This window comes from Anopheles maculipalpis, chromosome 3RL (genome assembly GCF_943734695.1).
Source record: "Anopheles maculipalpis chromosome 3RL, idAnoMacuDA_375_x, whole genome shotgun sequence".
Classification (NCBI taxonomy): Eukaryota; Metazoa; Arthropoda; class Insecta; order Diptera; family Culicidae; genus Anopheles; species Anopheles maculipalpis.
In genome coordinates, this window is record NC_064872.1 from 18605491 (window position 1) to 18632185 (window position 26695).

Consider the following 26695-nt stretch of genomic DNA (forward strand, 5'->3'; position numbering starts at 1 on the left):
ATAGCGTTCTAAATTGGATAGATCATCATAATGTACATTCATCACGGCATCAAGCATGTGATTCCACGAGCGGATCCAATATATTTAGACACTCCATGCAATTGACACGCAAATCGCTGAACAAAATAGTGGATAAACGCGGTTTAGCCGACTATCCGAAGAGAAATCAGCGCGATATCCTGAGTATTTGTTGGATCCATCTACCGAGAAAATCCTAACGCCCGATTCCAGCCCCACATCACGTTCATTACCTCACGCTCATGACGCACACATGACTTAATCCGTCGAAAAGTCAATTTACCTTCGCGTCAGTGTGAGTGGAGCTTTTAAATGGCCGACCGTTCTGTGCAACGCGTGGTACAGCGGTACTCGCAGGAGAAAAACCATCACGAAAACGTAACAGTATACTTTTTTCGCAATCGATTCTGCTGGCAAATGGTTTTGGTTCACGCGCCTTCTCGCTTTGCAGGCAGGTCGGTGGTGTTTCACTTTCATCGCCCATTCCTCATCACACGGTAGTTGTGTGCTGGGGAGGGGGAAACCCATGTTCGCACCATTATCGTAAATGGGTTCGAAGTCGTGTGTAAACCTTATCGATTCTATAGCCGACGTTTACCAGCACGATTCGGTGCGGAGCAGTGGGTATCGATAAGAAGCGGCACAAAGGCATCCATCCATCCTGGTGGACAGCTCAAGAACGGGAAGTCCTTTTTATAGATGGGCCCCGGTCTCGAGACGGGGGCAAAACACGAAACGTTTAAATGATAGCAAAGAGCAATGCCAGTGACAGGTAGCGTCGGAAGGACGACAGGTCAATCGTCGGGATACCTTTCCCGAGGGAAAATAAACGGACATGACTTTTCTTCTACGTAAGCTCACTCCTATCTTGTCTGCTGCTGCTGCCCCACAATCCGACAATCAGCAAAACAATCGCGACCGTAAATTTGGTGGATAAATAGAAAGGTGTCCTACGATCGGTTACAGCTATCGACCATTACCCGTGAGTAGGAAGGGATGCCACTTGGTAGGGGATAAGGAGGTTTTTGTGAGATATCTAGCAAAAAACTACTCCCGTTTGTTGTCGTTGTTGTATGTTACTAATCAAGCGATACACCTCGCCACTCTTCAGGCACCAGACCGGTTTGTAAGGGCAGGCAGTGATCAGCGAATGATGGGCTCGTAAAAAAAGGGAATGATAGGAACACTGCCCCAAAAAGGCTATCACGTTGACTTACTGCACGTGAAGGAGTGTGCCCTGTTGCACCATGAACTTCGAACACTGTCCTCGAAGATGTATTTCGTCAGGGGGGGAAAAACAAGAACATAAATCGTCCAACACGTCCAAACTATTCCCCGTCCGCTGGGCAAGGGTCGCGAGATACGTTATCGGATGTGTAAGACGACAACTTTCTCCAATGTGTGATGCCTAAGTTAACATGCTTTTCTTTCACCAGCTCACTCATGGACTCTCCGGTGCGGACTTTATCTCTTGGGAAGATTTTGTCGCTGGCAGCTTGCCAATGGTCCTTTTCCTGCTTCTTCCTGAAGTATTTAAGGCCAATGAGAAGCAAGGAGTTTGGAGGAAAAATTCAATTAAGATATAAAACCTTCCCAAAAAACCCTCTGTTCTGCTGTGTACGGTGAAGAGATATCTTTGCGGCAGGAAGCGGTGTAAATGGTTGGAACAGGAACGGGCTAAAACGAGTGTAAGGATAAACAAGAGCTATCACCAGGTGCGAGGGCGTCCCGTCCCAAGGCAAGTACAAATAGCCGTTCGGTTACGTTTCATTTGCTCCAGACACGGTCGTTTTGGTCCGTTCCTTTCAACGAACGTAGTATATGTCGGTGTTGGTTCCTCCGTAAAAATAAGGGATGAAGAAAAATGAGCTCCACTTTAGCCTTGGCGGGAAGGGGGGGGGGGGGGGGGGATTGGGAAGCTTGGGAACGATCTGTAAAACGACTCCCCCGAATCTTCTGCCTTTCTACAGCATCAAACCTCCCCCGGTCCCCGGATGTGTACACTTACGATGTTCGTTGAAAAGGAAACCGCACCACAGGGGGACACGATGGCTTTGCGCAGATAATCGTTCCCTTGGCCGGCTGTCAAATGGTGATGTCACACTTAAGGGACAACGATTTTTCGCCCACCATCCACTTTCTGCCCGCTCTAGTTCCCGCCCAAAGCCGTCTAATTTTATCACCCTTGCGTCAAACTGTGGCCACACGGGTCCCGTATTTCAACGGATCGATACTGTAAATAATTGACAAGGCGTCAGTATTCAAACAATGTTCGGGTTAATTAAATTCCCCCTCCCGTACAATAATCCGTTCTCCACCGGAAGCCATCTCTCCTTGACTTCTAGAGGGTGTACAGGGCAAAAGATGCTGCGGCATCAAACAGTGGATATTGTGGATGAGCTAGACAATATTGAAGAATAGAGCGACAATGGCCAAGCAAATATTGTGCTTTGGTGTGCGTTTTTCGTTTTTCGCAACCGTTTGTCTGTGAGGATGTCCGGGGAGGTTTTTTTTTTTTTGTCGGAACCACCCTCAAGGCACGCGCTGCCCTTCTTCTCGGTACGGTGGTACTACCCGTGTGACTGATGAGTTGGGCAAAGATTATCGGGAATGTTTTCTCGCCGGGCACGTCGTGCCTTGATGACGTGTCATTTTATGTTATTTGTTTGCAAAAAGCCATGGTGTACATGATCTTGATCTACTTCATTTGTTTGAGGGATGTTGGATATGTTGATGTTGGTGATTGTGTTAAGCTAAACGGAGTGGATAGGGTATGGGAACTTTAACTTAAAAACGTTCAACCAGATTTTGAATTTTTAGCTCCGACGTGAAAGCTTTTTTAACGAAACTGAATTACATACATATTTTATTATGGAATATTTCAGACTTTGTTAAAAAATTTCCCACCTTTAGAAGTAGGTTCACTATATTAAATTCATTCAAGCTCCTTTTAAATTATACCGTCGTATATATTTCAAATCTACTATATTCTTCTTGAGGTATATTCTTAGAGTGATGTAGTGAGGACCAACTATCCAACTACGTGGAATCAATAAGGATAGTGAACCGTTGGATGGCAGGGATGACCTCAGAGATCGTCAATCCAAGTAGAATCTTGGGGTGATCTGGTCTATCCAGGGGATAGCATAGTAAGACCGGCGATCAGATCCCATTCAGATTGTTTCTCCTTAGTGAGGACTTTTTGTAAATAAAATTTCAGAGTTTATTTTAAAGAAATCATAATAAAAATTAACTCGTTAGAGAATTAACTGTGTTTTTGGCACTGAATTTGCCATGGCACATATTCCATCAAAATTTAGCTACTTATGCAAATATTGTTGCTCATCTCCCATCACACTTTACCCTAAAATCTGCTCTGGATCCGCTTGACGCAATAGTATCATCCTCCAGCGGTGTATAGGAACTGCTTGAAAATCCAACCAGCCAAAACACAGCGAAAACTGTTTCCCAATTAGTGGCAAACGGTGAAAAGGGTCACTGAAATTTAAGCCACCCGCCAAAAAAAAAAACACTCCCAGTAACTCCGAGGACGGTTTTTAGGTGCGAAAAAAGGCATAGAAATAGGCACCATTACCATGATGCGACCGTACCGACCCGGAGAGCTTCAATTTGACGCACATCGGCAAAAGATCAAACCTCCGAATGTTGGCAAATTCAGCAGTGTGTTGGCTGTTGTGTAGTTGGGTAGATGGTAACGATTCTGGTAGTGTTCATGCTAGTGGGACCGCCGCATCCGAAAAGGAGCTCGAATTCGTCGGTTTCTACGCTTTTCTTTTGTACACTTCTTCACTACCAGGAATGTGGCGTGGGGTCGCGTTGTGAGGTGGGGCTTTTTTTTCTAGTGGAGAGGCCGCTTTTAATTCGGACCGTAATTGCTGGGATTCAATTTTAATGAAGTTCAAAGTAGTGAGTGTAATTTGAAGGCTCGCCCCTAAGCTTCGGCCATGGGATGTACTAGTTACTGCCGATGGAGTTGGCTTTTTTTTTTCGCCCGCTTGTTTGCTGTTTGTTGCGGCTGCTTGCATTTTATCCGCTGGTGTCGTGCCTTAACGGCCATTCCGGGGAGCGGTGGAAGTTTGTTCCACACTGAATGGCAGTTGTTTTTCCTGAGCTCGGGCTTAGATGGGATGGCAAAAAAACGAGGTTTTTATTATTTTCCCTCTTAACCCATGCGCCCATGTCCATTGTTCGTCTGTCCTCTTCCGTCGCCATCGTCAACGTCCTCACTGTCGGTTCTCTCTCTCTCTCTCTCTCTCTCTTTCTCCCTCTCTCTCTCTCTCTCTCTCTCTCTCTCTCTCGCTCTTTTAGCTTAGAGAAGGATGCCTTTTGTCATGACATTTTCCACGTCGCTTTGGATGCATTCCACGAGTTCGAGACGCTTTTCATTATTACTCTTTTCGCAAGCTTTGAATTGAAGGGATGGGTGAACAGGTTGGATCCAAAGGGGGTGCTCGCTGTAAAAAGGAAAAGCCCACCCACACCCACTTACACACACACATACACAAACAAACGCCTTCGGGTCCTTTGCACTCGATGCTTACTTTTTAATTAGGGCAAACTGGTTCCGTCCTTTCGAGGCATCGTCCTAACGGTGGCGTTGCAGTTGAAGCAAAAAAAATTGGGGGGGAGGGGGGGGAGAAAAAAAACTACAAAAAGTGAACGAGAAAAAAAGGAAACCAAGGTTTCTCTCGATAGATGGAACATTTTTGCCATTCAAACTGAGCAAAGCCGGAACATTGTCCTCGCGTATTTGAGCATTTTTGGTGTTAAGGATTACATGATATTAGTAGTTTGCGAAGTAATTTTAATTTTCATAACACTTTTTAAATAACTAAATAACAGGTCTAAATCGTTTTGACTGCTTCACAACACAAAGACACAAATTTTTAGCACGAAATGCTACGAGGAACAACGAATCGTGTGTGGTTCCCGGTTGTGTGTATGTGATGAATTTTAACTGAATAATAAATATCGCACTCAATGTTGCACTGCTTCTTTGCTGAACACCCTCCCGTGCGGGAGGCTGAATTCATATTTTAATAAAGTCCGCTGCAAGTGCGATACACTGCACCGCCGAGATATTCATCCACCCTGCGCAATGACATTTTAGTCCGAACGAGGGCTAGAGAACACAGAGAGGAAATTAAACGTTTCGTTATGAATCGAAATGAAACGGAAGTGCGTCAATCACGGCCCGAACGCTGCCTGGCACCACCGTACCACACAGACGGGAAGGTAATTAAATTACTGAGTGCATAATGAGAAAATAAATGCATAAATGAAGCAGCAGAAGTACCGTGGCGGTGAGTAAAGATTCGGAAACAAAATGCACAATTTGTTCGCTGCCATCAGTGTGTAGTTTGTGGGATTGTTTAACTACACTTTAGAAGAATTTCCTTCCCAGTTTGATTCATAATCACATGCTGGTTGTCTTGAACAATTTAATTAAGTATAATTGTTTAGCGTGCTGGTCGAACTTTATAAAAATGGCATAAAAATGTTAATTTACTTCTCCATTCTAATGTCACATTTTACTTAACTTTTTGACCACGAATCGCTGCCGGAATGTGTCCCAAATACTCGGTCACCACAAGCCACAAGGTTTTAAGCTTTTGATTCTTATGTTTGCTTAATTTTTTGTAATCCTTTTCCCAACTTCCCTCACGAAAATGTCGTCATTTTAGGTCGTTCGAGTTCTACCCAAGCCCCAAATGCTTGCTCTCCACACATGTTTAATATTCATTCAGCTACCACCACACCGTCAGTAGGTGGTTGCCCCAAAAAAAAAAAAAACCTCAAAGCATCCAATTGCATGTATGTTGGGTGCCTAGCGCATTAGCAAACTTTTGAAATAGTCTCGTTATTCTTTCGCCCGGCCCGGCATTTTTTTGTCTTTGTTACTGCCTTTAGTGGTGGTTGAGTTTGTTCAATGGTTCTAAAATTTGATAGCAACAACATTTATATGAGATTTTTTCCTTTTTCGCTTTTGCCACTCGACTTCCTGTGCCTTGCGCGGCCACTGAAACTAGGTTTGTTTGTTCAGAGCCCAAATGTATATGTATAAACTATGACCGTACGGCTGCGAAGGAATGCCACAGTCAGAAACGGCGATGGCCACTGTAGGAAGCGGGAGTGGGCAATGTAGAAAAAATAAATAAAGTGTAGCACAGAAAGCGAACGAAATACACAAATTGAATGAATAAAAAAAAAAACAGGCGACAGCAGCCACATCGAGGAGAACGTATGAAGCACCGGTGTGGAGGTCAAAAGGCAGCTTCCATCCGGGGCCACGGGGCTGGGCACAACTGTTTGTAGAGCGATAAGCATGACTTTACATTCATTTGCATGTAAATGCCCGGTGACTTCCTTCGGGTGACACGGTTCGGGCTCGGTTACACGATTAGGAAGGTGGAAACGAGAAGAAGGAGAAACCATCACAACATACGGTGGGCCATGCCCCTTGAGTGAGGGACTATCATATCGACGTATGCTTAACACACACACACAGGGCAAGAGAAGTGTAAAAGCAACGACTAACGAGTAGCTGTGCGTTGTCACCCCGTAAGGTTATCATCGATTTAGGAAGCAGACGGTTTGGGTCCGAAGAAGAAAAGAAATCCATGCCCCGGCTCCATTCAAAAGTCGCTTCCATATGCTTCCAGCTGCCATTTGACAGCGTTTAGATCGAAGGGGCACGATTATGCGAACTCCGTCAGCCGCATGTTATCCTTTGGCCTTCCAGCAGACACGACCGGGTGTGTGTGCCTTAAAACCGAGCAACACATCAAACGATCTGCCACCGGGAGCATGCGTTTTCAAATGAGACTAATTTCCATTCGGCGGCAAAAAAAAGAGGGCGGTTTCTTGAGGGTTCTAATGGCGCTTGTACCGCAGTGAAGCAGGAGGGATTTCATTCAACAATACTGCGACTGATCACTGAAGAAGTTTGTTTGTTCGTTAGTTGTTATGGAGATTACTACTGATGGCGTGTTGGGGAGGGCAAGTCCTGTGGACAACATCGTTACTTAGCAATGGAACCTGGAGTACACAAAATGACACAAAATGTACACAAAATCAGTAACACAACACAAAATGGGGAGTTATTTCATTGGAGCCTGTTATATAAGAATTTTTACGAGTGTCCATAAACCAGGACAACACGCTCCGCCCAAGCATAAATGTGTGAGGAGGGTTTCCTTGTTTTAGTCTTGTTTTTTTTTTTTTTTTATAAGTCCCACGGTGGAACCGTAACGCTAGTTCCAAAATTATACTTCCACACGCAATCACTTGATTATTGGTCAGAACTGGCACCAACCACGGAAGTTTGCCCATTGGTAAGGCACAAAATGGTTAATAAGTCTCACTGGCAGGAACTACCTTAGCCGGGAGTCCTAAGTACCGCCCTCCCGCCATTGACGGAGTCCTTTAAGTTAGTTTTAAATGACCGTAAGGAAAAACGCACTCGTACTCCAACAAAAGTGGCAAGAAATTTATCGCGTCTGCTGACCATCAACTGCAGACATGCAGCTGGAATTTAAATCACCCACCATTACTGGTACTTCCAGGCGTCCAGTGTAAAGAGTGGAAGGATACTCATTAGTCTTAAGTGGAGAAGATGGAAGCAGCGCTTTCCTTCGGTTGGTGTTAAATTATCAAACTAAAATGAATTTTTCCCCATGCAAGCAGTACATACCTTCTACTGGGTGTACGAATCTAGACTGCTGCACGCGTCTGGCACGTCTGAAAAGTCTGAAAGTGAAAAGTGAACAAAAAAAAACCTGAGAATTAAAACACGATACTAAGGATTTGCCGCTGTAAAACACTGCACACTCGAAACCCCTTTGCATGCTGGAGTTGTATTGAAGTGTGAAAAAAAACTGTTTACTGAATATTGCTTAATAAACAGTCTCGACTTTATCATCCTCAAATTACAGTTCCCCATTCGCTCACGTCATTATGCTGAGGCTAGTGGTGTTTGGGGTAGAGCCGGTGTTTGGTGGCTCACATTTCATGTCGGGCACTGGGTGCCAGCCAGTGCGCCTAGCATACATACGTTTTGTTTTAGCATACAGCGCGCGCATTCATTCACATTAAAATAAACCTTTTAAGTGTCGAAGGCGTGAAGTGGTACTCTATCAAGCACTGCTTAAGCATGAACGAAAAAAGCGTTACGGGTGGGAAAAAAGAAAATAATAATGATAGCCCGAAGCCGAAGGGTATGGTAAATGCTAAAGAAATGCTTAAACAAAAGGCAAAACCCATTAGAAGTCGGATTATGATGATAAAGTAATTTGAGCAGAACGGCTACGAGTCACGGTCGTAAAACTGCTCGTGAATCATTGAAACGAATCATCGAATGAACGGACCGTTTTTCTTCGGAGGAGGATGAGAATATTCGAGTGACATCCTTGGCATTTTTTGCTGTTGTTTCCTTTGCTGGAAGGTGCGTTATTTTCGTTTCTCCACATTTGTTCTCTCCGGAAGTCGTGCTCTGCACATTATTTGCCATGCGTGTGTAGCACAGTTTCGTTGAGAGTTTTGTTGGGGTTTGCCTGACTTTTGTCGACCGATTGCCAGGCTTCTCAAGCGATCAAGATCTGGTACTGGCTTCACTGCTCTATCGCCCGGGACGATAAGGAATGATATATTGATAATGGTTTCATACCGTGCCGATAAGCGATCAGTTATGGCACCAGACATAAGATACGAATCATACCAAAAACGTAAGGACACAGGATGAAGGTGAAAAGCTCATAAAAGCAGCCAGCATCCTATTAAGTGGATATTTATTTTATTTATTCATTTTCCTACCACTTCACCACACATATGCACATTTGGCGAGTTCTTGAGCTGGAAAAACTTTTGAAAAAAAAAACCAACTCTTCAAGCGACAGCATCGCATGAAATCGGCTTTAACGATGATGCCTATTGCTATCTGCAAAGCTATCATAAACTGGGTTGTATTTATTCGATGCTTGCAAAACCCGAGCACGGAGATTGCAGACAAACGGAAAATGTTTATTTAAATTTTCTTTAAACCAACATTCGTACAAGGTTTGTCTGGGTGTGTGTTTTTGCTTTCGATTGCGAGAAGGAGGCATGCGAAAACAAAATCGCTTTCTAGAGGAGGATTAGACGCGCCTTGCTTCCATCCACAACGAGCTGTACTTTGCTTCAGCTGACCGTTCGGGGCTTATGTGTCTCAGTGTGTTACGAGGGGTGGAACTCTTTGGAACTTACTGCTAGTTTTTTCGATGTGACCGTTGTTTCTCCACATCGACAAGAAGCGATGGCGCGTATCACTCACGAAAGAAAAAAAATTACACACGTGCACACATACAAGTGCAACTTCACCTCCCCCCGTATAGTGTTGAGCATGTTCTGTCCATGTGTGTCACTGGCAAAAGGCGTCAGATTGTCCATGCGTTTTGCTAGCGCTATGTGCAGCTAGTAAAGTGGCACCCACCAGCGAATCTTGCACATAACATCAAGTGTCCCCATTTTCTGCTAGGATTCACACAAACACAAACACACACACACGCGCGCCAGCACACACGGGGCACGTGCACGCGCCTCAACAATGGCCGTCATTTGATCTATTCAGCTGCAGAGCTGGCCACTGCAGCTTTGATGTTGCTTGGCGTTGCAGGAATTCGCTAGCATATGTTGCAGCTCGCGAGCAATAGCTGATTGGATCACTTGACGTTGTTGCACACTGACGCACTGTCAAACTTCTCTCCTCCACATGAAGCTTAACACATTGTTCCCATGATGGCGTACGACATCTTGTATACCGACTTTGGTAAATCGTTTTCTGCTATTCTTCACATTAGCAGCGTTAGCAGACAACACTATTCCCACATAAAAACATCCTCCAACGACACTATCGATCACGTACTCGACTGGAAGGCTCGATTTCACTTACGGCCAGGACCGGACTGGTCACCGGCCCACAAGGGAACAACATTCGTGGCTTACCGCACAAACGTCGACGGAACAACTGATAACGGTGGCGCTGACGAGCAGTGGCGTTTACTGGTTCGACCGACGCGTCCGACGCGGCTCCGGTTACAACGGTTCACGGAGGCCAAACCGATGATGAACGACGGCAACCACGACCACGGCAACTACGACCGATGCCGAGTTCCCCGAGGACGCATACCCATACACGGCCAAAACACAAGCATACATCCGGCCCGAAGTGCGTGCACGAGGGCACACAAAAGCGAGACAGCAGGAAGCGCGACTCCGGGCCGCATGGTGCAAAGCGAGAAACATCGTCGACGGGTTTTTCGCATCGCTCGGTGCGGAGCATGAGATTGATGCACAACCACCGAGACACGCGCTTTATGGGGGGGGGGGGGGGGGGGGGGGGGGTGAGCATATCACATCCACACAGAGAATCGGAAGATGTGGTACACACCGCGCGACGGTTTTCGGGATGCAAAGTTAAACTTGCCGACTCGATTGGATTCTTCCGGTCTTTTTCGAACGCTCGCCAGTCAAATGATGGGGATAAGCGTAATGCACAAAAAGTGAGGTAGTCTCGTCGATCATTTAGTTCGTTTTCACGTGGTCCACTGGTTGACGTTTCCTGCCGTAGCGTAATAGTAGCACGCGTCCCTTACAAGCGATTGCTAGAAAATGGTGGAAACGGTGTACAAGTACTAGCACTACTAGCATTCAGTGTGGCTTTTACACTCACGATATCCATCCACTATCAAATGTCAGTAGACGGAGTCTAGTGTGCATGTATTGGAAGAGCAAAGAAGGGATGCGACAGGGACTTCAGAAATTGCAGCCAGCAGGAGCCTCTCCATCACGATTCCTTCTATCACTCCAAGAGAAGCCTCCAAATCACAACTCAAAAACCCGAACGCACACGCTTTGACACTTCTAGAGCCGAATTCCCATTTCCCCCTCATGAGGCGCATGCTCGGTTTGACGTGTGTCTAACCTTTCTCACTCACGCACAAACTGGTCATCGATCCCTGCGAACCGATGGACGGACTGGACGGACGCTGGTGGATAAGAAGGGGATTTTCCTGTGTTGACCGGCCAACAGGCGAGGCGTTAATCGGTTTTTGAGTTTCACAAAAGTAAATGCACTAATTATCGACCCGGGCCGGTGCCGGGTGTCTAGGAAGCCGGGTTTTGCTGCCATATTGAAGTGCATTTAATTGTATCTTTCGCTAAGGCTTTTGTGTTCACCAAACTTTACAACACGTGTTTAGTAAGACTGGAAGTGCTACCGAACAAAAGCTTGATACTTGTACGCAATCATTTAAAGCTACAGTAACAGTACCTAACGAATCTCGTTCCGGAGCTTCTTAAGCTGTTAAGCTCCTTCCTTGTAATCACATCTCCCGAAGACTGCGTCAAAAAGCGTCTTTAAAACAGCATCAGGTATTTTTCACTAAACAACACGTGTCGAGATTACTTGTGTGTAAGTGCTGATCCGTTTGGGAAACATTGGGCTTGCCGGAACTTTTACACTGTGTTTTGATTTTCAGCGCCGATCACGAAAAGATAACTTTGCTTTTTATTAAACCACAAATTAGACACGGTTGAAATCAAATCAAACTGATACGACAACACACATAAGAAGGATACCACATCCATGTACTTCTGCTCTTTCGAATACAGAGTATAGCACAGGAGGCAACAGAAAAAAAACTTGACACTTACTGGAGAAAGTTGTTCGTTCGTTAGCAGCTTATCAGTGCACTTTATCACCGCTCGATCGACAAGATACGACACGCCGGGTTTCCCCTCGAGTTTCTTACCAGTGGTGTCAAACTCTTGCAGGAAGCATAGAAAAAATCAGCTTTTTTTAGAGAAGCTTGACATTTTGTATTTAGTATATTGAAAGATAAATAAAAAGTTAGATAAAACCGTAGGAAAATAGTAGCACATTCTGTGGACATCAATCTAAGGCGTTGGAGCATGCAACGAAAATTCCAATATGTGCTAAAATAGCTTATTTAAATGCTAGCAGGATTAGGCTTGTCGTCAAGACAATCGGAACGTGTGGCAGAATTCGGAATGTTATATGTTGAACAACATCAAACCGGTTAAATTTAACAATCAACTACATCATTTCAGCGTCTCATTGAAATGATCAATGACACAGCTTTTGACGATCTTTAGGTTCGTGTATTTGGTCATGAGTGATTAAGAGCTGTTTGCAATCAATCGTGATGTTATGTGAAGTTCTCGTTGAACAGATGCCTCATCAAATAGCATGCCCAAGCAAGAGTTTAGTTTGTTTTTAAGTTAATTTTACTTTAATTTTAATTTGCTTCTTTAAGTGTTGGTTTTATAAATAGTATTAAAAGTTTCATCCAGAGAATCATACCATCCTACCGTCCGCATGTTGTACAGCTCTGGCATGGATTACAACTTTTGCCAAATCACATGTTAAACTTTAGGTCATGGAGGATAACTTGAAGCAACTAGAAAGGAAGGCAATAATTTCCCGTATTTCCTACGCGTGTCGCTCGAATTCATGGTGTACAGGAGACAGATTCTGGGATTCGGAACAAAAAACTTTTCCTCGTACACACACAACACACATCCACTCACACAAATATCCAGAGTGAAGGTTTTCTTTTTTGTTTCGTGCCACGGAATGATGTCCGGAAGAGGAGATGAAAATCTCGTCCTGTTTTTTTTTTTACTTCCTCCATCCAACGATTCCAACTGTGTGTAGGTAAAATTACGCGATTTTCCTTTCCTCACATCCGGCTTTACCGATAAGGGGGAAGCATTTGCAATGGAAAGGTATGTTGGGCCATGAAAACGCGGCGAACGCAACATTTCATTTCGTCGACGTTAATTTGGCACCGCGTTAATGAGTGAATGGGATATCCTTAAATGAATTACGAATTTATGGCACCGAGCGCGTGTAACACGTCCTGTTGTGCGTTTCCCACCTCGAAATCCCGGTTCCGGCAATCCGGATTCCGGTCCATAATTGCACCATCATACGTGCGCGGACAAATATATATACACACACACACATAAACACACAGACACACGAACACGACAGAACACCGGCGGCCACATCACTGCCAATGGTCGATTGTCAAACTGAGATCGCGGGCGCTTGACAGCAGCACCAGCAAACGAAAATATATTACCATTTAACACAGCTGTTTCCTCTCCCGTGACTGGTCGGAGGGGTAATGGTGGCCGGGATTGGTGGTGGTGGTGATTGACCAAGCATTGCAAGTTGCGAAAAAGCAAAAATCCAACCCAACGAAATAATGGGGGGAGGAACCGGGAAGAGCGAGCCTGTTTGTGTGGATTTCCTGTTCCTTCGCTAGGGCTATGTCCAGGCACGTTAACAAATATTTTTCAACCTTCCTCCGATTCCTCCTCCACCTTTCTCCACTCTCACCAGCTAAACGAGCGACGTTCGTTACGCAACGAAAATCATCTCCGCAAACTGCGGCACTAATGTTTAAACATGTTGACACTTCTGGTTCATGTGCGAATCGGATCGTTATCATGTGCCGAGTTGTCTTCAATCAAGATAAAAACAGCATACAGCCCACGGTAACGAAACACAGCAAAACGTCCTCAAAGAATAACATCCCGGCTGAAATTAAAATGGAAATTTAAAAGCATTTGTACCTTTTCGGTGCCAAACCTAACATCCTAGCTTTGTGCTTTCTACTCAATTTTTTAGGTTTGTTTCGGCAAAAAATGGTCCAAAAACTGCACAAAAATACATCAGTGACATGTTTGGCAAAACTAACAACTAACAACATGCCAGAAGAGAAGGACTTCTGGCCGGTGCATCCGCTGAGCGATTGGCTGAGGATCAATTTTAATTATTACGCCATCATTTTCCATCCCATCCATTCCCATCCGAGGTTTTCGATATTGCTGGGCTGTGTGTCCTATGATAGCACAAGCATCCATCCAGCAAGCATCCAGCAGCCCAGGGGGCTTATTAATCGGGACAACGTTCCCTGCCGAACTCTGAGGCACTGAGGTCAGGACTTCTGGAGTTTTGCGGTACAAGTGATCCATCCATCGAACCTAGCCCATCCATCCATCCATCCATCCAGCCACTGCTTGTTCACTTTTGGATCGCTTCCAGCAGTCAAACGCTCGGTTCGCAGAATCCGCAAAACGGACCCATGTTTTAAGCAACCGTCAGCAAATGTCCACAATCGATGTCGACCACCGGGAAGTTGGTTGGAAGCACCGAAATTAGATTCCCATCACGTTCGCTTATAAATTCTTAATTCCATCGATTGACAAACATGCGGTTCGGGCAACGTTCGTGCCGTGTGGCGAAGCCTTGCGCGATGCGTTATGGTGGGGAGCCGGGATTTTCGCGAAACAAACTCCCACCACAGTACACCACAGGCAAATTCCCGTGCTGACCCATCAACGATGCTGTATAACCGTTCTGCTGCAGCAAAAAAAAAAAACGACCCCGGAACTGGAAAATAAACAAACGGAGCAACCAAACTGGGCCAAAGAGGCCGGAAAGCGAGTTTTGGTGTACGCGAATCGGGGCAATCTGTTACGGTCGGGCACTGGGCCGATAATCGAATCGTGTGCGTGTGTACAACGTCGTATGTAGTTTGTCAGCGAAATGTCAGCAGAAGTTGAGTTTGTTTGTTAAAGGTACGGAGATTGGTACGGAACAAAAAAAAACACACACACACTCACAAGTTAGAACAGAAGCCTGGAAGGACGATGTGAATACGAGACAGAGGCTTTGATTTGAGATTTGTTTGTGTTTTATTGTACAACGATGTACAGATGGATGCGACATGTGTTCCTAGCGCTGGTTGTTCGATGACAAAAAGCTAGATCGTTCCTTAGTTTCCGAGAAACGATCGAAACGAACTGAAATTGAGTCAGGAAATGCAAAGGATATAGCGTACAGAAAAATGTAAACACATTGCTTTGAAAGTTATTCCTCTTAAGCAACAGATGATGGGTTTCACGTCAAATTTATGAAATTTACATTTTTGCATTGAATTGCCACTAAATTATTCTAATACAATTCAGACTTTTACGTCATAGGATCTTAAAAATGGTCAATTCGGGAATCAGGCGTTCAATTTCGTATTCATGTAATTCGAGGATGGGTTAAGAGTAAATTGATTCTGATTCTGGACATACGAAATTTTGAATTCTTTGACATCTTTGCTTCTTCTTCCTTCCATTTTTCACATCCTTTTCTTTGATTTGACAACCTAGAAAGTTATTTGCCTGCTATTACAGGCTTCCTTGACTCAATTTTCCCGCAGTTGGATGGTCAGTTTTACGAATGGATATCTTTTACTTTACGTCGAAAGATGATTGAAACTTGAAAAGTTAAAGAGTCGTAATAAGTGGGAAGAGCCATCCCTTAAAATGATTGAAACCAATTCTGACTCCAAAACAAAATATGCCGAAAATGATTTGGCTTCCAATGCCAAAATGATGCCAAACCTGATCCCTGGAATCAATTCCGGATATTTCGGAGAGCTGTGGCATTGATTCCGATTAAACCAGCGTTTTTGTTCATCGCCCACCGTATAAGAAAGAATTCATTTATAAAGATACGCCCAAATATGGGTGTAGTAACGCGCGACAAAAGTTCTTGAAATCAGGGAATTAGTATTATAGTTCTAAAATTGGCTATCCATTACTCAGTGCGAAGAGCTTGAAAAAAGACGAAAGTTTTTATTCAACAGTAGCTCCCAGATATTCGCTATCGAACGGGACCGAGTGCTAATAGTCAATAAATTCCCGAAAAATAAAACGGAAAAACATTTGTTTGATGAAACTTCAAAAAATGATTAAACACGAGGTGATTTTTTATGTGTTGGGGTTAGTGACAGATCGATACAATCATAAATATCATGAAAACATGGTAAAATAGATCAAATGTTTCAGTATGACATGCAAGGGGTACATTTGCTTAATTAATTCCTCATTATGTTGTGCTTTTAAAAAAAGTTTCATTACGACCGTAGCTTAGCTCCTTATTAGGATTAGAATTTACCTCCATGTTCTTTTGTTGATGGCCGTGTGTTATCGGTGAAACTTCGTGTTGCTGAACGGTTCGTGTCACCGAAATGCCCCTTTTGATCACGAATCTCACTGCCGATTTTATTCTGTCTTTTGGCCAATAACCCATTAAACAAAATAAGAAATTTAAAACAATCTGGATCAGTTTCTGACATTTTATCCCTAGTCGAATTGATCGGGAAACGAATTCCAATCCAGAATAAAAATTTCGAGGTAGTGGAAAACAATATAAACGTTTCTCACGGCTCAACTCTCCATAAAATCAGTGAAAAGTCTTTATTACTATTGTCCCTTTTGCTCCAAATGTTGATTAATTTTAAACGTAATTTTTGTTCGTTTCTTTTTAAACATTTTCTATGTTTATATTTGTTTTGAGAGCTTATTCAAACTTGATAAAATATTATAAGATAATACTCAATTTTGTTGATCAGCAGTAGATTGAAGATAAAAAAAAAGATAATAATTGACTATAATCCATGAAATTTGGCACACTTTAACTCACAAGAGACAAGTGTGAACAATTATGCATACTTAGCTGGTCGCCTTACTGATCTTTTACTAAAAAATACCAGGAGGCTCATTTTCCGCCATAAGATACTTTCCCCAACTATATCGAGTATGACGTATACCGAGGAGCTGCTGTAACGGTTGTGGCTGCGATCGGTTTTTAATATTTTTCACTTTGACTACTAGGGCCAGCATGAAATCAATTACTTGACATATGTTCATCTTCTATAACACGACATCGCAATGTCGATTTAATCGATTTAGCATTAAACGAAGATTTGTATGAGGTTTTGTCTGTTTGAGATCCATAATAACCGGTATTGTTCGAATGAATGACCTATTCCTTAATTACTTAACGCATTTATGACATCCACGTTACTGTGCACCCTTTGCATCGAAAAGTTTCGAGACTTCTGGATAGCGTAATAAGGTTAATTTATTATTTCAATGCAATTTATATTACGCTCCAAGCAACTACAGAGGCAACAAGCATTATTTTTTAAGCCATGAAAACAAAACTATGTGAATTTTGCAGCCATTTTTGTCTCTATAATCCCGTTAATCAATGTTTTAATAATCTTTGCAACATTCACTCTAAAAGCAGCCGAAGAATAACAGCCACATTCGTCAAATACTTAATTTACGCTTCCATCTATTTGTAAATTAGCGCGTCAAATCTTTGATTGTACGTGTTGCAACTTTTCCCCATAGCGTGATCTACGACAACCGTAACGCGAATCGAGCAAACAGCGAAACGCCCCGGCACAATGTTGATGCTGCCACCCGTTGCCACATAGTTGCGTTAGTGGCTGAAGTGTGCCGGAGTGCGCTTCGCGCTTCGTTAATATTAAATTACTTCACACCCCGCCGTACATTGTGAAGCTGTTAAAAATCTAAATAATTACTAAATAACTCCCTCGCACTCATTTCTCGCTCGCCCGTTTCGGTACCACACGAAACCGCTCGCTTGTCGCAAACATCGGTACGATCACGTCATCACCCTCACACAGTACACAGGCACACAACACCACACCTCCCCCTGGTTCTACACCTTCGCCAGCTCATTCAAAGTTCCCGTTGGATTGCAAATTTGCCTCATTAAATATCATGAAGTGAAATGCTATTAAGTAGATTTCACCAACCATTCGCACCGGCAAGAGATGGTGGCTACGGTTGGGCTGGGTTGAGGAGGACTCTGCTGCCATTTCCGTCCGTATCCCTGTTTGTCCCAGAGAGTGGAACGTAACCGAGAGTAGATCAGAAGCAACAAAAAAAAGGGCCGGAAAATCCGTTCACTCTCTCTCTCTTTCTCACACACCCACCGATGGTACTGGTTTGGGTGCTGCATCCAGTTCGACTCTTGGGGCATGATGGCGTATTTACATTTCTTTTATGCTGTGCCCACCTTCCTTCCACTGTGCGATGGATTGCATGGTGGCAAGCGCACTACCATTGCATCGCATAATCGTGCCCAACGAGTTGGTGTGGCGGTTTGTTTGCACGCTGAGTCGCGGGTCGTGCTTTTGTTCTAGCACCCTAGTAAAGCGTCTGCAACTTTACGAACCTCAAAGGATCGCCCTGCACAAGGACGAATGTGATCAGGTGTGTGTGTGTTTGAGTGTGTACATAATCCTTTTGCGAATCGCATTCCACTCATCATCGCTTTAGCCCGCCTCGTTACAGGCAAACGTCGTTCACTGCTGCTCGAATGGTTCCGCGATGATGCATTCCTTCTGCCCTATGCACACCACCGGCGTGACCAGCAAACGCTAGGTCCAACTTCCAACCCCCTGAAACGCTCTTTTGCCTCCGCCACCTAGGTTCAAGTTCCGTTTTTCGCCCCAGTTCCGGTGGTACGGATAGCACGGCAGGTTTTTTCGTTTCTTCCTCGCATGCAGAAGGAAATTAAGCGACCTCCACACGGCCTCTCCGCTAGCTTCAGGGGTTAGAGAAAAGCGATTTTTTTTTCATGTGTGTATGTGTGTGTGTTAAAACCCCCTTCCAATGTCATCTCTCTCACACTCACGCCGGAACACCTTCATCACATTCTCCAACCAGTGTGTCTTTATCCTGTACGGCTGTCGTCTGTGCTTTGCCGGCAACCCAGCATTAATGCTGCTCGTTTGCATACACATCCCTCCGAGCGAGAAGTTGAGGGATTCCATTACTAGCTTTTTTTTTCCTACTCCCGTCACTTTACAAACACCAGCTCTATGCGCGAGTCTAGCAGTGCTGGCCGCAAGGAGCAAGAGATTGAAAAAAAAAAATCATCACCTACCGTGGTGTGGTGGAGGCGCCCAGCACGCGGTGTTTGCCTTCTGGTAAGATAATTTTAATTAAGCGACAATTTTTATTTGCAACTTGCAAATCGTTATCACCCACTGGCGCTGGGGAAGTGATACGGTACGGGCTGTGTGAATGTGTCAACAAGAGATGAAGCAAAAAGGAAAGAGAATAAAGCATCCCGGAGCACCGGTTGGTTTGCGTTTGAGCCAAACTGGGTTCGCCGTTAGGGACCCGTGAAGCTGTGAACTGCAAAATGCACAAATTTTCCCGCAGTCACACTGGCAGAGGCAGAATGCACATGAATGGGAAATGATTTAGAAGATATGTTTGCGTTTTTTTCCCCCTCTTGTTCCGTTTTTTAGTGGAAAGTTGAAATTTGTCTCCTTCAGGGAAATGGTTTCCGTTTGGAGAAAGTGTAAAATTAAAAACTAATAATAGAAAATACGCCAAGACGCTAGAGTGGAGGAAGAAATTTTGATTAAGATTTTCAAATTTATGAACGGTGGTGATATTATGATTTTGGTTCCATCCTGTAATAAAAGCGTGCGTCTTTATACGAAAGAAAATTAATTAAAATTTTCTTTACGCCATCCATAATGGTGCTCGCTCCGATGCACGAAATCTTATTCCCTGACGATGATCTGTTCCATCCATTACTCATTTCCCGCGTCTAAACAGTTCTTATGGAAGCCTAAACTTTCCCTAAGTGGATGTCTCCAGGTCCCGGGGTTTGACCCCGTTCCCTGGTAAATGTGGTAAAAGTCAAACAGCTTCAGTGCTTTGCGCCCGTCTCGTCACGGTCAACTAATAAAGCTCGAATTAATTAACCCAAGAACCCATTTCCAAGTGAGTGGTTCCTCGAACGGGCACGATCATCACCCACGGTATCATCATCAGCACGCTGTCATACGGACGTTCCTGGCCTCAAAAGGAACGAATCGAGTGTTTTTCACCCTTTTTTTATGTGGCTTTCGGTGTCTGTGTGTGTTCGCAAAACCAAAATGTGTCCACTTTTCCACGAAATCGCTCCCGAGAGCTGTCCGCTAACAAACCGACACGAATCGATTAAAGCTTTTCCTGCCGCAAAGTGTGGTTGCACTGCAAGCGGACGGAAAACTCCTACACCCGAACAGTGAAGAGGAAACACACCAAAAAAAAAAAAAACCCCACTCTTCCCTAGCTGACCGACTTTGGATGTCGGTGTATGTCTTCACAGAAGGCACCGGCGAAAAAATAACGAAACAACATTACCCACCACACACAGCACAGCACTAGTTTTCAGATTAAACGAAATTTTGTTTATTCATCAAGTGCTGGTGGACCTTTCCGAAAACTATCCGGCGAAGCTTTTTTGGAGGTGCCTGGGTTCGGGTGTTATACCGCCTGACAATGGGGTTCGGGCCCGATATCCGAACGACCAAGGATGTAGTGGCGCGTGGAGGCGCTGCAGTCGGAATCTGTTTTCATTATTTAATAATTGCTCTTTGCCAAAGTGGGCCACTCGGGCCACTCGCTGGAGAGAAACGGAGGTAGCAGTACACGAGTCAGCCAAAGTTCGCACTTCTGGCTCGAGAGTTGATGATCGTTAGCAGCAAACGGGGTCACCGACACCGAAAGCAGCCAGCCAGCAATCTCGGACGGCTCATCTCGTGGTGCGGTATGTTTGCAGCAAACAGAGCGATTCTTTCTGTTGCGGAATTCGAGTTTGTGGTGCTGGGCTCTGAACGTTCGTGGGCTGGACATTTGAACTCGAGAGACCTCTCGACCTGGTGAAGGTGTTGGGGTTTTCGGAGCGGTGGCGCGGCGATGGGTACGAGGGTACGATTTATTAATACAGGACATAAAGGGCATATACCATATCTGGAAGCGTCTATCCATAGCGTCTCCACCACGACAAAACCCTTTTCGGAGGTTCGGTGTCGTTGAGGTGCTGTACCGGACGTTCATTGTCACATTAGCAGCAGCAGTAGTAGAAACACTGGACGCGATGCACAGAAGTGAGACGTGAAAATTGTCACCCTAGGACAGACAGGCTGACATCCATCACGAACGGTACGAGGCCCGCCAGGAACGCTATCATCCGATTGGTGAGTGGCTAGCCGTTGATATGTTGTATTAAACTGTCACAAATATATCTCTAGCCCATAAATATGCTCATCTGTGGTCGTTCGGTACAGGTGTACTTTTGTGTGTGTGTTTGTTTGGTCGTAACGATAGTTTAGGAGGGTGGATCCATGACCGGTACCGCGATGGGACCGATGATCTCCACAACCCGAACCATTGAATTATGAAGGCTGTAAAATTTTAATTCTATTTATAGCGTTTACCCGGCCGGTTGACCTATCCACCCGGGAAGGAACATTCGGAGGTTAGCAAAAAAGTAACCCCTTAAGGAGAGTACGTGCACACAGTCGTTTTGTGGACGAAGCGTGCCGAACGGTACCTCGGGTGCTAATCGTTGTCAGGTGCTGGCATCCACCCGGACTGCCGGGAAGGAGTGGTGGAAATTCATACATAAATTGTATACATCTTTGATGGCCGTTTCTATTCCATCTCGGTGCAACGGGACCTAAGCTCAGCGCTGGGAACACTTCCCTCGCAGTTCAACATCTTGAGAATCCACTCCGAGTGTGTTCGCGCGCTGATGAAACTCGAGCCAGAACACGCCTCGAGAAGTTTCCACTCAAGACCAAGACCAATCGTACGCGGACCAGGTACCTCGTTGGGAGTTTATAAAATATTCAAACACCCGTGCCTGGCTGCCACCGTGCAAGACACGATACGGGTTTCCTAAGCTATGTAGAATACGTCACAACCGATGGTTTCTCTGGAAAAGGGTTCCACGTAGTATGAGGGTTAAAGCGAACACATAAACACGAACGACCACATACACACACACGTTAGGTTCGCCTACACACGTGCCAGAGTTATTGGTTTCCACCGGTGGACATGGAACATCGTCCAGGAATTTCTGGTGGACGAGACGAGCTCTTCATACATAGGGACGATGAAAATTGTGCTCCCGCTGGCCTGGGAAGCCGTGTGGAAGCTGGCCGAAACCACTCGTCATAAAGTGTAATTTATTTTGGAGGAAAATTTATTAGGTCGCCCCGGGATCGACGGTCGCCAGTTTTTGGTCCGGAGACGCCTTAACGCGCGGATCGTGCATCGCTGCTGCTGGGCTGGTTTCGATCGATTCCATTAGGAAAATAGTTTATTAGCGATAATGGAAGCAAGAACACACACAAACACTGGCTCATTCGGACGACTTTGGTATGCTTGTCGATCGACTGCTCGAGAGTGTTTTAAGACGTGTCTTAGTTGAGTTTACCATTTCACCCTAGGGTAGCTTATCGTGCCTTGTACCGGCGCTGGTTATCGGAAGGTGTCTAATTTGTCAAACAAAATTTGTCTAATGTAATTTGGAGATCGTTCAAATTGATGGTTCTGCCAAAGAGAGCTGTAATAATCCTGTTAATATGTTATGAGTAAGTTCAGTTTATACTGAACTGAACACTTATACTAAGGTGTTACTGCTGAAAATTGTGTAACATAAATTGGTTCAAAAGAAAATGAATTGAATTTTAGAGCTATTTGACAATAAAGATGACGTAAATCTCTTTTTTTAATAAGTCATATATTACAGTCATTTAGACAATACCGCTTAGAGAGGTCATACTAAAATGGATAATCAAAGTCAATTAGCTTCTTGATTTAATTTAATTTTTTGCATATTTAAGGAAATTTCAAAACTACTTTGAAACATTAGCTTTTTTCATCATCGAAAGATGATTATTGATTTAAAGTTATTTTCCAGTAGAGCTTCAAATGGAGAGCAAATTCTTCGAACGGGAAGACGGAATTCGATAACCAACCCTGGTAGTATTAGCGTAGACATACTTTTTTCTAGACTGCTAAGCACAAGTTACTATGAAAGCAACAAGAGAAATCAAAGTTATAAATAAGTAATCCCAACCAAAACGGAACATTTGAAGTCGGTAATAGGACATCCGGTGGCAGAACCAGTCTTCACAAGGCTGAATTCTGGTTCAATTCGCATCCGGATCATTCTCCCGTAACAAAGACTCCAACTACGCGGTATTAGCAAGTCCAGTAAGCCGTTCGATGGTTGGCATGTCCTAGTAAATCGTTAAACCGTGAAATACGTACATGAAATAGTTTAAAATAGGGTCAAATGTATGCTTTTCAATTCCTCAATATTCATTCTCTTTGCTGAATGTCAAAAAGTTTAATATTTCAACCCTAATACTGCTCAAACTCAAGCCTCATGCTCAAACCAATCAAACTTTAGCAACATAAAACAAAATCTTCTTACATCAAACCCAGCGGAAAGTGTGCTGAAGATCTTGATTGATCAGTCAGAAGTAAAACTGTAGTTCGACACAACTTCGGATATTACAATCATCTCTTGGAAATTGTGGACGGCGAAATTTGGAAGCTGTGGAACCCTCACTCTATCTTATTAAACGTAAAGCAACAACAGCGTCTGGTAAGTCACTTACTCTGCTTGATAAACTTAAAAAATCAAATTACACTGGGATTTATCACCAATACTGACATCAGAAGACGTAGAAACGTGGTACGATACGCGCTGAATATTTTAGAGACGGACTCTATTAAATTATTTTAACTTTGAAACATGCCGTTATCAACAATTTTTCAAAATTCGCATCGTTCGGTGCCACACACGGTGTCCATCTTTTGGAATGGGATGTTCTGGTCGTTGCAGTACAGGAATACATCTTTAGTGAGCCGAATGGATCCAAATATTTCATTACAATTGACCACTGTGATGCTTGTCTTGAAGTCGACGTGGACTTTGATTCTAAGGAGTTGTTGAACCATTCCCTTGGCACCTGGAGTATTTTACTAACTCTTGATTTTAATAAAATTAAGCAATTTTTGTAGTACGTAGTAGTTGTAGTAGACGAACTTAGAGTGGCTGTATCAATAACTTATTGTCAATTTTCAGTAGCCTGTAGCCTTGGTTTATAAAAGCCATGATACACCAGGCGTAAACTTATGGGCAAAATTTGTGGTCAAATTTTGAATTTACACTCTTGTTTACGCTTCGTGTACCGTGGCTTAAACGTTGATGATCTTCTGACCATAAGACACTTTCCAAGACGATAGCATCTTACGGACCAAAGACCAAAACTTATGATGAACAACGTTGACCTTCGATGCGGGCCTGGTGGCTTTATTGTTTCATACGCTGGACCAAAGTCACAACGATTATGACAAAAGGTTGAAGTAGGTCCTCGACAGGATCGCTCTTGTACAGATCACTGGACAATAATTAAGAATTTGCGGCTCACGGTGCTAAAGTTATTTCCGAATCAAATGGAAATTTAATATTTATTCCTGTTTGCAGAAAACCCAGCTTTGCTCAAAACTTCGTTTCTCAAGAATTTCCGTAAACATTTTCGTTCGCTTTGCCCATTTCCCGTGTCTTGCAGCTGCCACTTTCTCGTAATCTGATTTTGCATTTGAAAGATGAATAAGCGATATTCACAACCACAAATCGACCCACTCGATCGATTAAGCAGAAACGCTTACCAAGGCTGACTTCCACGAAAAGGGGTTTCGCATTTTGAAGAGGGCACTCGGCTTATAAGGTCGACACGTGAACAGGTGAAACAAAAAGCACCGCAATAGCCCAGAAAGAACACATGGCGCCAAACAGGAACAAACAACAACGGTCGGACAAATAACCAGTTTAAAAGCAACCACTACAACATGATGCGTGACGTAGGAAAAATGTCTCCCGCGAGGACATTTGTGTCGTCGCCGGTATTTGGCGTTAATTTGCGCTCGAAAGCAACCACACAAACCCGTTCCCGTTTGGGTTTGTATATTCACAGCGGAAACGATAAGAGTGTGTAAGTGTGCTTTAGCCACGTGCGAAGAAGTGGCGCTGATTAAAGACGCCATGAAAGGAAGGCAAATTTGGGCCCATTTATTTGAGTTGTAAGAAAAATTGGTACGAAAATATCCACCATGAATCACACGCCCCAGACCAAGGCACACTCGGAGCTGAGTCTTCACTGTGTCCCTTTTTTGTTCTCCCGCTGGGTGAAAACAGGGGCATAAAAAAAGGATTTTCCAACACGGGGGACGAGTGGTTTGATTTTGCTCGAAGCGGTGACGTCCACGGCTAGTAAAACCATATTTTAAAGCTCCATCTCGCTGCCCAAGAGATAAATCAAAGGTAAGAAAAATTTAAAATTTCTTCCCTACCAACGGCGCACCGGAAAAGCGAGTGACAATCATGACTTTGGCACAATTTGGAAAAGTGCAAACGTAGCAGAAAGAAGGAGAAAACAAAACAAATAACAAAAAATTCAACCTGTTTTCGTCATCGCGTCTTCCACTTTTCCGGGGGTGCGCGCGAAGATGCAATAAAGTTCACCATAAATCTTCATTTGCCAAGGGTGAAAGTTGCGTGCTTGGGGGTTTCCCTCTTTTTTGGTTCAGATGGGAAGTGAAAACAGCAAAAAAAATCAAGAATGAAAAATCCCGTTAGCGGGTTTTCCCTGTAAGCGCGACACGCTTCCCCGGGAAAGTCCTTGAGAAAGTGTGTGTGTGTAATGGTGAGTAAGCGCCCGTGAAGTGCGAGAGTTGATGCAATTTATCTTCCTGTGCTGGCTTATTACATTTCGTTATGATTGTTGCGTTACTGGAAGAACTTGATTTGCACAGAATTGTTAACGAAATTAGCCTATCGATACGTGGTGGACTACACCTTACAGACACACGCGAGATTGCTTTATTGGCTCACACGGAAAATGATGATGAAAAATTGATGCTTCAACAAAGCTCCCGCTTAGCTTCTGCACATTCTCTCTATTGAGTGTTTGTTGATTCCTGGAAAAGCTAAGGAATTCTCATCCTACCCTGGGATGGTTTTGAAATATCCAGCGTCCAGAGCCAAACTTTTGCCAACCTCTGAATCTGGTGAAACTCTACCAGAATTTCCGGCAAACGAACACTTCCCCCCTAGTGCTGCTCCCATTCCCCCTTCAATCGATCGAACCGGGAGGTAAATTTCTCGAACCGGTGGAATGCTTGCACCGGTGAAATGCTTCTTCCTTAAAACCCACGCCCCACACGCCAAGGCGCTTATGCGGGTTAGGGTCAAAGGAAATCGTCTGATCCAAAATAGCAAAACATCCAGAGTACCGAGAAGTGTGGTTCATCCCATTTGCCAAGTAAGTGGTGTTCGGTGAAAGTTCTCCCGTGGTTGAAAACCCTGGGATTGGAACCCAAACGGAACCAGGGCAATAGGAATATATCACAAATTACGAGGAAAATCAATTCCGTAAATATTTTCCCATCTCAATAGGGCTCCTCGCTTGGTGCGCGTTTACAGGCGGTGTGTATAGAGTTTCAAAGAGGAAGTTTTCGATTTTCATGTCCTTATTTTTAGGCTTACAGGGGAAGTTTGAGGAGCAAACAGCACGCAAGGGTACGCATAAAATATTTGAAAATATTTGTTTACACAGGATCAGGCGGCGGCGTTCAAGTGGCCGCGTCAAAGGAAAATGAAGCGATCGGAAAGTGCTGGTAGAAAGGTAGTCACAAAATCAGGTAACGGGTAGAGTAGTTTGCAGGTTTTTCTACAAAAAAAAAATGGATATATTCCTTTTTTTTTGCCCAAATGTTTCCTTTTCCATAAAGAACCTATTTTGTTTACAATTTTTTCGTGGGTTCTTGCATGCTTTGTGGCCTGGGTAGATTTAATTTTTGTTTCGATTGTGAAATGTTTGAATGCTCTCTTTCTAGTACACGACACCAG